General features: G+C 46.6%; 1 non-coding gene across 1 annotated transcript; it reads left to right on the plus strand.

Moving 5' to 3' along the window:
* Positions 1 to 9,406: 9,406 nt before the first annotated feature.
* On the plus strand, positions 9,407 to 9,478 carry trnah-gug (transfer RNA histidin (anticodon GUG)). Its single transcript has one exon. It is a non-coding gene; the product is annotated as a tRNA-His (tRNA).
* The last annotated feature ends 1,064 nt before the right edge of the window (positions 9,479 to 10,542 follow it).

Here is a 10,542-nt window from a genome sequence, read left to right on the forward strand (position 1 = left end):
TACCTGTTCTGTCTGGTTGGTCTTGTTCCCCTGCTTCTCTCGTGTGCGCTGGTCCTGCTGTTCTGCCTTATTCACCTTGCCCGTGCTGTCACACTGTCGGTTGCCTTTCCCAATTTACCGGTGTATCATGGTAGTCCTGCTGCTCACCCTGGACCCAGCTCCCTTCTGTTTTCTCGCCTCTGTTGGGTAAGCCAGGCTGTCGCCGTTACCTCTTGGGTGGATCTGTCCCTTCCTGTCCCTTGCCCCTGTTGGGTAAGCCAGGATGTTGCTGTTACCCTATAGGTAGGTTCTGCCCCTTCCTGCCCCTCGTCTCCGTCGGGGAAGCCAGGCCATCTGCCTACCCCTCACCTCAGATGGGTTGTGCCCCGCACCTGCCCAGGTGTCTGTGCCTTGCCCAGACCTCCGTGACTCTGCTTGGGAGGCGGTCCTGCCCAGGATGTGGCCCACCCTGAGGACTTTTACCCTTTCCTCCCCTTGTTCTGATGGGTTGTGCCCCGCACCTGCCCAGGTGTCCGTGCCTTGCCCAGGCCTCTGTGCTTCTGCCTGGGAGGTGGCCCTTCCCAGGATCCACGCGGCCCACCCTGAGGACTCCGACCCTTTCCACCCATTGCTCCCTATGGGTTGTGCCTGCACCTGCCCCAGGGTTCCGCATCTTGCCCGGGCCGCTGTGTTCCTGCCTGGGAGGTGGCCCTGCCCAGGAGTTATGCGCCCGCCCCAGGGGGCTCTTCTGCCCTGCCTGAACTCTGGGATCCTCCTGCTTCGCCTGACCTCTGGGATCCAGCCCCACCCGCATTACCCCTTGCATGCCATGGCATCCCCATCCTGTCCTACCCCTAGTACTTCAGTGCCTGCGTCCTGCATTTGTGTCCATTCCATGTCTGCTCCTGACAAACACTTACCCCTGACTTCTCCTCTGTACCCACTCCCCAGCACTGTATCCTCTTGTGGCAGCCATTTCAGCCCTGGGAAAAAGCCTCTGACTACCTATACGATCAATGCCTCTCATCTTGTACACAATCATCTTTGGGCTCCTTATTTTAGAAAGGATATACTGACATTGGAGAGGGTTCAGAGAAGAATGATTCCAGGAATGAAAAGGTTACCGTATGAGGAACATCCGGCAGCTCTTGGGCTGTATTCCCTGGAGTTCAGGAGAATGAAGGGGGTTCTCTTAGAAGGCCTGAATAGATTAGATATGGCAAAGTTATTTCCCATGGTAGGGGAGTCTAGGACAAGAGGGCACGACTTCAGGATTGAAGGACGTCCATTTAGAACAGAGATGTGGAGAAAAAACTTTAGTCAGAGAGTGGTAAACCTGTGGAATTTGTTGCCACGAGTGGCTGTGGAGGCCAAGTCATTGGGTACATTTATGGCAGAGATAGATAGGTTCCTGATTAGCCAGGGCATCAAAGGCAGGGGAGTGGAGATGACTGGAAGAATTGGATCAACCCATGACTGAATGACAGAGCTGACTCAATGGGCCAAATGGCCTACTTCTGATCCTATATCTTATGGTCTTATGGCATATTGTGTGTGCTGAAGTTCTTCTTGTTTGCTAGTTTCATTGCTGATGATTGTTGGATCTTTCCACAGTACTTTACCCTTGTGAAAATATTCCTGTGGAAACAAAGACATCCACCAGGCAGTCCACACAGACTGATCTGAAGGCATTGCAGAAAGAGTGGTGGATCCTGTGGAAGCTTCTCTCATCATATTGTCAGAATCAGAATCAGGTTTGTTATCACTGGCATGTGACGTGAAATTTGTTAACTTCGTAGCAGCAGTTCAATGAGATACATAACAGAAGAGAAAAAATAAAATAAAAATAATAAAAAAATAAATTAATAAATCAATTACTGTATATGTACATTGAATAGATTAAAAATGTGCAAGAAACAGAATTACTGTATATTTAAAAAAGTGAAGTAGTGTCCAAAGATTCAATGTCCACTTAGGCAGAGGGGAAGAAGCTGTTCCTGAATCGCTGAGTGTGTGCCTTCAGGCTTCTGTACCTCCAACCCGATGTTAACAGTGAGAAAAGGGCATGCCCTGGGTGCTGGAGGTCCTTAATAATGGAAACTGCCTTTCTGAGATGCCACTCCCTAAAGATGTCCTGGGTACTTTGTAGGCTAGTACCCAAGATGGAGCTGACTAGATTTCAGAATTCACAAACAAGCAACAACTTCTGTTAGTGAGAGCCCCCATCAGATCTATCCTGCCCAGCTCAGCCCTATCACACACTGTGCTCAAGATGGCTGCTGTGCAGATGAATGGTCAATCACCTCCTTGTGGACATTGTGTTTGACCTGCAAGTTAGGAAAGAGATGCAGTGGTGTATGGTCTCCCCAAAATCTATTGCTCTTCCAGAGTGAATGCTCATCAATATGTGGACAAAGTCAACTGCATGTTTGAATATGCAGGGGAAGAAGCAGGGGTTGAGGGATACACTGATATTCAGTGTTGACACTGCATAGGCTCCACCAAGAGGGACCACAATCTATGGCCATTTTGTCACTGGACTTAGAGGAGTTGGGCCCTAGGTGAAAATCTCCTTTTCTTTTTGTTTTACTCATGAAATGCTTGGAAATGAAAAGTAGTGGCTGATAAATCACAATTGAGAACACTGGAGTGTCTGTAATAGGAGTGGTAAACATGTCCCTGATGTGTTACTGTCTATTTTATGAACACAGTACTTTTTTTTTGTTTTGTACCACTAATTTTTACTGCAACACCAACAAGTTATATTCAATACAACCAGTTGCCAATTACACAGCCACCCCCTCTCTCTCCCCACCCTCTACCAACCAACTGAATGGTAGTGCATACACAGACAGAGCATTCCTATTTTAACAGAAGATCTTTTAAGTTAGATATCAAATTTGTCCAAAGTGTGTTTGGTCGTGCATCATTTACTCTTGCTGATGATAATTCCAGGTAGCTGCGTAAGAAATTCAAAGCTTTTGAACACTTGTAGGGAGAGTTTAATCCTCTAACAATGATACAATAGTAAGACTTTCTAATTTATCTGTGTTGGTCATCTTCACCAGATCTGTTGTTGTAAGTTGGTGGTGGAGCCCTGAGTTACCCCCTTCCCATTACCCCTCCCATTCAGCCCTTTACTTTGTAACATCTGTGAGTGTCACTTAGCAATGTCAATACTGAACATTAACCGCCCCCCTCTAGTGCCAGCACATTAGAAAGGCAAAGCGGTTCTCATAGACAATAATATCAAAGAGACGAGAAAAAACCTGGTCAAACCTATTAACCTATATAATTTAAACCGTTCCCATCTCAAATATATTATAACACATAATCAACACCCCAACAGCTCTCTTGCAGGAGACAGTTGCTTTAATAGACCGTCGCTTAGCGATGACGCCAGTGACGTCTTCTCTGGCACCCAGGAACGTAAACAAGTCGACTGGAGACATAACCTGAAACGAACATCTATCTACAGGCAGTCCCTGAGTTACGAATGTCCGACTTACGAACGACTCGTACTTACAAATGGAGGAAGGAGAACGCCGTCCACCAATTTAAGTCAGATCACGACACTGTCCACCATTTTAAGTCGTTGCCATTAACACTGTGTTGAGTGTGTAACTTTGTATTTGGCTTAAATTTTTCTTAGCAAGATTCACCCTGACCCCCCTTTTCCAGTCAGCACCGCCCTCACTTGTCCCATTTAACCTGATACAGTGCAGTGGACTTTAGGACCTGGGGGAGCTCACTACTGCTGAATCTGTTCCGTTGACGGAAAACGATCACGATTGAAAATAAGATTATTATTAAAACAGATTATTATCTGAACGGTGGCCGATTAGGAAAAGGGGAGGTGCAACGAGACCTGGGTGTCATTGTACACCAGTCATTGAAGGTGGGCATGCAGGTACAGCAGGCGGTGAAAAAGGCAAATGGTATGTTGGCATTCATAGCAAAAGGATTTGAGTACAGGAGCAGGGAGGTTCTACTGCAGTTGTACAAGGCCTTGGTTAGACCGCACCTAGAGTATTGTCTGCAGTTTTGGTCCCCTAATCTGAGGAAAGACATTCTTGCCATAGAGGGAGTACAGAGAAGGTTCACCAGATTGATTCCCGGGATAGCAGGACTTTCATATGAAGAAAGACTGGATCGACTAGGCTTATATGCACTGGAATTTAGAAGACTGAGGGGGGATCTTATTGAAACATATAAAATTCTAAAGGGATTGGACAGGCTAGATGTAGGAAGATTGTTTCCGATGTTGGGGAAGTCCAGAACGAGGGGTCACAGTTTAAGGATAAAGGGGAAGCCTTTTAGGACCGAGATGAGGAAAAACTTCATCACACCGAGAGTGGTGAATCTGTGGAATTCTCTGCCACAGGAAACAGTTGAGGCCGGTTCATCGGCTATATTTAAGAGGAAGTTAGATATGGCCCTTGTGGCTAAAGGGATCAGGGGGGTATGGAGAGAAAGCAGGTACAGGGTTCTGAGTTGGATGATCAGCCATGATCATACTGAATGGCAGTGCAGGCTCGAAGGGCCGAAGGGCCTACTCCTGCACCTACTTTCTATGTTTCTATGTTTCTAAAGTGGAAATAATAAAGCGATCAGAAAGAGGTAAAATGTCATCAGTCACCGGAAAGGCGTTAGGCTACAGTTGGTCAATGATCGGATCAATTTTAAAGGATAAAGTGAGAACAATAGAGCATGTGAAAGGTCCTGCCCCGATGAAAACTACAATTATTACTAAGCAACACAGTGGTTTAATTATTTAAATACATACCTTTCTTAAGCATTTTGTATGCATAAAGGTAAAATATATACTATATACTAAGACAAACGTTTGACTAACTGATGCTAAATAATACCGGATGTACTTGTTCTGACTTACATACAAATCTGACTTAAAGACGGACTCAGGAACCGAACTTGTTCGTAACCCGGGGACTGCCTGTATATACTACTGAACTTTCATGCTCTGTCTGTCTGTTTGTGACCTCCAATTAGCCCAAATGGTGCATTACAGCGGCATTTTTTTGACTAAGTCGACTTAAAACGCACTAACTTACAGAATGCATGCAAAGTTCAGGGTTGTATGTTTGTATAAAATTGCTCACTTGTCAATCAACAGGTCCCGCTTTCCACAACCCGAGCCGATTCCACCTCCCATGGAAGCCGCGACGTGACACCAGGATGCATGCACACGGCCAGCCTCAGAAGCGACTCACGATGCTCACAGAGCTGATTCCACCTTCCATGGAGGCCGCGACGTGACACCAGGATGCTTATGCACGGCCAGCCTCAGAAGCGACACCAACTGGAGCAAAAGGGCAGGGCAGCTCTATTTCGAGCGGTCACATTCTGCTGATCACCATCAGCATGTGCAGGATTGGGACAGATCAAACTGCGACTCATCAATAAGAGATAATTAAATCATATTGTAATGACGTACTTTGAGACACCCATCAAATTCTTTGTTGCCATCAAAGAACAGCGGTGATTATATCACGTCCATTTAGGACAGCGCCAACCACATCATCAAGTATAATCAGCATCCTGGAGGCTTTGGTGTTACTGCTTCGTATCTTCTATCCAGCATCAGGGTAAAAAAAATATGATCAGCCTAACTATGCCGTGTGGAAAGAGAAGGGGGCATTATGGTCAAGAGATGATGCCAAACGTCGTTGGGAAGGGGCAAGGAGAGGGAGAGAATCAGATGAGGCCAGGGCTGCACGACTCCAGGATCACAGAGTCAGGACAAAAAAGATGAGAGAAGAAGAGACAGAGGAAGAGAGGCATGCGCGGCACTGGGGGTTGAAAGGGCTGCACGTCTCCAGAATGACATCGAGAGGCACAAGGGTGGCAGATCAACCAGAAATGCTGCCATCAAAAGTGTCCATCATTAAACGAGGAGGAGCTATATTTGCTTTGCTATGTGTTGTACTTCTTTAATAAACTGAGGTATTCTTCTTCAATTTCCAAGGCAAAGCGATACCAATAGCATTCAGGAAAATGTAATGTTCATTCTGGTCACATCAGACTGCACTACCCTTCTCTCAAAGGGTGCCCCAACGGGTCACCCCATTGTCTAGTGTACAACTAAAGTTATTCAGAACAAACTGCTGTTTTTCAGCTTCATTCTTGATGAAGTATGACCTTTGGGTGTGTTGAATATCACCTTAGAAAGTAAAAAGTATATTTGAGGCAGACTTATATCACATGTTCATGTTATCCTTGTACTAACAAGTGAACTGAGCCATTGCCTTAAAACTCTGACCTGCAATACTCAGGAACAAACTGGCCCCTTCATTAACTAAATACAAAAGTGCCTCAAATGACTTTCCAATAAAAGAATAACCAGAAAACTTCATGCCTAGGACGTTAACTTGCCCGTACTGTTAGACTGCGCATACAGGCTGGTCCAAGCTCTTACTGCAGTTCTATCTCCACCTGAGGGGCATGTGGTCTTTGCCCAGAGTCTTCTTCCACATCTCCCAGCACCGATGATTTTAGGGCTTCTAACAACACACACAAAATGCTGGTGGAACACAGCAGGCCAGGCAGCATCTATAAGGAGAAGCACTGTCGACATTTTGGGCTGAGACCCTTCGACAGTGCTTCTCCTTATAGATGCTGCCTGCCTGCTGTGTTCCACCAGCATTTTGTGTGTGTTGTTTGAATTTCCAGCATCTGCAGATTTCCTCGTGTTTGCATTTTAGAGCTTCTTTCGCGTCCTCTGCCAAGTTAAACGACATCTTCATGCCCTTGATATTCACTCTCAAAATCGCCGGGTATATAAGGAACGAGTCAGTCCCCTTCTGTCGAAGCTTAGCACGGATCTCCTTGTATGCCTGCCATTCCTGCATCATGCCAGGGCTGTAGTCGGCGAAGAACTGCAGCTGGGTGCCATCAGGGAGAGTAGGTTTGTCTTTCCTCGAGCCCTCCAGGATAGCCTGCCGGTCGGTGTACGGTAGAAGCCTAAAGACCATGGTCTGCGGTCTTGAGGTGTTGTTGGAAAAGATCCTATGTGCTCTATCGATTTCCAGTTGGGTGCTGTGGGAGTTCTTGAGTACTGGAGTCCAATTAGGCAGCATCTCCTGGAGGCAGCCTCTCGGATCGTCGCCCTCTGCGCCTGTTGGTAAGTTGACCAGCCGCATATTGTTTCTCCTGGATCTATCCTCCAAGTCGTTTAGCTTCTTCCGTATCTTAGTCACCTCCGCGAGACAGAAGCTAGTATCTTTCTCATTCTTGCTTGAACTAACCTGAATGTTGTCTATTTTGTTGAAGACCGTGCTAAACTTTTTAGCATGAATGTCTGCTTGCTCCTTTAATGACCGAAGAATGTTGCCATTCTCTGCCATATGCTTCTGTATGGAGTCGAGACCCTTTTCCAGCAACAACTTTAGCAAGTGGGCTACCGTTTCTTGCAGCCATTCCATCTTCATTGCCATTGCTTGCTTAATTAGCATAGCTATTTCCTTGGATGAATCGCTAGCTTGGTGTCATCTGCTGGTATCTTGTTTCTTGGTTGAATTTGGATCTCTTTTTGAGGTCATGTCTTTAGTTAGATCTTTCTCCAACTCAAACTTGTAGTAAGACCGTCTATGAGCCCTAAAGAATGTGAAAAAGGACGGTTTAAAAATGCAAACACGAGGAAATCTGCAGATGCTGGAAATTCAAGCAACACGCACAAAATGCTGGTGGAACACAGCAGGCTAGGCAGCATCTATAGGAAGAAATACAGTCACGTTTCCGGCTGAGACCCTTTGTCAGGACTAACTGAAAGAAAAGATAGTAAGAGATTTGAAAGTGGGAGGGGGAGGGGGAGATCCGAAATGATAGGAGAAGACAGGAGGGGGAAGGATGAAGCTAGGAGCTGGGAAGTTGGATACAAAAGGGATACAGAGCTGGAGAAGGGAAAGGATCATGGGACGGGAGGCCTAGGGTGAAAGAAAGGGGGAAGGGAGCACCAGAGGGAGATGGAGAACAGGCAAGGAGTGATTGTGAGAGGGGCAGAGGGAGAAAAAGAGGAGAGGGGTGAGATAAATAAATAAATAGATAGATAGACAGATAGATAAATAAATGAATGAATGATGGGGTAAGAATGGGAGGAGGGGCATTAACAGAAGTTAGAGAAATTGATGTTCATGCCATCAGGTTGGAGGCTATCCAGACAGAATGTAAGATGTTATTCCTCCAACCTGAGTGTAGTTTCATCTTGACAATAAAGGATGGACATACCAAAATGGGAATGGGACGTGGAATTAAAATGTGTGGCCACTGGGAGATCCTGCTTTCTCTGGTGAACAGAGCGTAGGTGTTCAGCGAAACGGTCTCCCAGTCTGCGTCGGGTCTCACCAATATATAGAAGGCCATACTGGGATCACTCCCTACGTGACTCCCTTGTCCATTCGTCCCCCCCATCCCTTCCCACCAATCTCCCTCCTGGCACTTAACCTTGTAAGTTGAACAAGTGCCACATCTGCCCTTACACTTCCTCTCTCACCACCATTCAGGGCCCCAGACAGTCCTTCCAGGTGAGGCGACACTTCACCTGTGAGTTGGCTAGTGTGGTATACTGTGTCTAGTGCTCTCGGTGCGGCCATCTTCCTCTGGTGCTCCTCTCCCACTTTCTTTCTCCCTAGGCCTCCCGTCCCATGATCCTTTCCCTTCTCCAGCTCTGTATCCCTTTTGCCAATCACCTTTCCAGCTCTTAGCTTCATCCCTCCCTCTCCTGTCTTCTCCTATCATTTCGGATCTCCCCCTCCCCCTCCCACTTTCAAACCTCCTACTATCTTTTCTTTCAGTTAGTCCTGACGAAGGGACTCGGCCCAAAATGTCGACTGTTCTTCTTCCTGTGGATTTTGCCTGGCCTGCTGTGTTCCAGCAGAAAAGGGAGGGTTATAAGTCACTGCTCAGTGCTGTGCTGCCATCTTGCCTCGTGCCTCAACGGAAGTCCCTACATTTTTTTGGTAATTTATAATTTCCCTAAGGGTGGGAAACACATATCTCTAGACCTTGGATCTGCTGGAAATATTATCCTGGATCAATCCATCTGCAATTTCAGGGGTTCCCAATCTTTTTCATGCCATGGACCCTTACCATCACCCAAAGGGTTCGTGGATGCCAGGTGGGCAACCCCTGGTCTACGTGGTGCCTTTTCTGTTATTTTGGAGGCATTTTTGCAGTTGTCACCTGGACTCACAAGGACAAGCTTTGGGGAGTGAGTTAAGGATCAACTACGAATGGGAAGTTTCCAATTCTACGCAATCCGTTTGCGCCGCTGGCGATATGTATATCGGGAGTCGCAGTTTGTTTTATCGCGGATAACTTTCCGTAGCATAGATTGCAAAATGACGTCACGACTCAGGCCGAAGCGTCTTGTGGCGCAGCCGCGAAAGAATCCGCAGCTCCTAAGTAGCTCGCCGTGATCGTATAGTGGTTAGTACTCTGCGTTGTGGCCGCAGCAACCTCGGTTCGAATCCGAGTCACGGCATTGCGGCGAAGCAATGACACGGCATTGGGAGTGTTCATTTTTCATGCCACAGTTTTACAAATGCAATGACACGGCGTTGGGAGTGTTCATTTTTCATGCCACAGTTTTACAAATTTTAAATTTGTTATTAAAAACATTCAAACAGTGATTTGATCATCAGGTCTCCATAAGAAGTGACCACACGGGTTGGTACGTTGTAGCAAAGGGACACTTCATCGGGACTGGGTTTGCCTGCAGTGGGAAACGATTTGCCAGTAGGAAGCAGTGATGGGAAAAGCCCAGGGGCTTGACTCTGGCAGACAGTTTTCAGGGCGAGATTCTGGACCGCCCGGACCTTGCTGGCAGAGTACGCCCCCAGCTGGGCTTCTGAGAGAACTGCAGCGCTTTCATCATTAACTTTTCCAGCCAGGACTTTGGAATGAGGCATTCAGTTTGATGAGTTCCCTGAAAATCGAGAAGCAGCAAACGCCGAAATCTACAATAAAAACATAAAGTACTGGAAACACGCAGCATGTCAGGTAGCATCTGTGAAAAGAGAAACTCTGATCCGTAACCCTCCCGGACATGCAGCATTTTCTGTTTTTGAAAGAACTATTGAATATCGGTCATATCACTGAGTAAGGCACAAAATAATGGAGGAACTCAGCAAGCCAGGCTCCTCCCTCACTACCATTCAGGGCTTGAACTCGGACACGGAGCCTAGACTTACTTGGACTCGGACACGGAGCCTGGACTTGGACTTGGATTCGGACACGGGAAAAAGGAAAAGAGAAAGAGAAAATCCCAAATGCCTGTGTTCAGATGGTTAAAACACCGCTGAAGAAGGAGGGGTCTGACCGAGTTCAAGAGGGACTTGAGAGATTTATTTCAAATGAGTTTGTGTCTGTGAAAGAGGGGTCAACTCCAGTTCCAGTGAGAATCTGGAGGGTTACTGGAGCTTTTCAGTCACAGATATTAAAGAGTGATTTGGAATTTGGTGTTGAGACAGAGACTGGTGAAGAGAATATTATCAAAGGTATTGGAAAGGGGACTGAGGCCGTACCCTTGCATAAGGTAATTTTGAA

The sequence above is a fragment of the Hemitrygon akajei genome, chromosome 21, assembly GCF_048418815.1.
Source record: "Hemitrygon akajei chromosome 21, sHemAka1.3, whole genome shotgun sequence".
NCBI lineage: Eukaryota > Metazoa > Chordata > Chondrichthyes > Myliobatiformes > Dasyatidae > Hemitrygon > Hemitrygon akajei.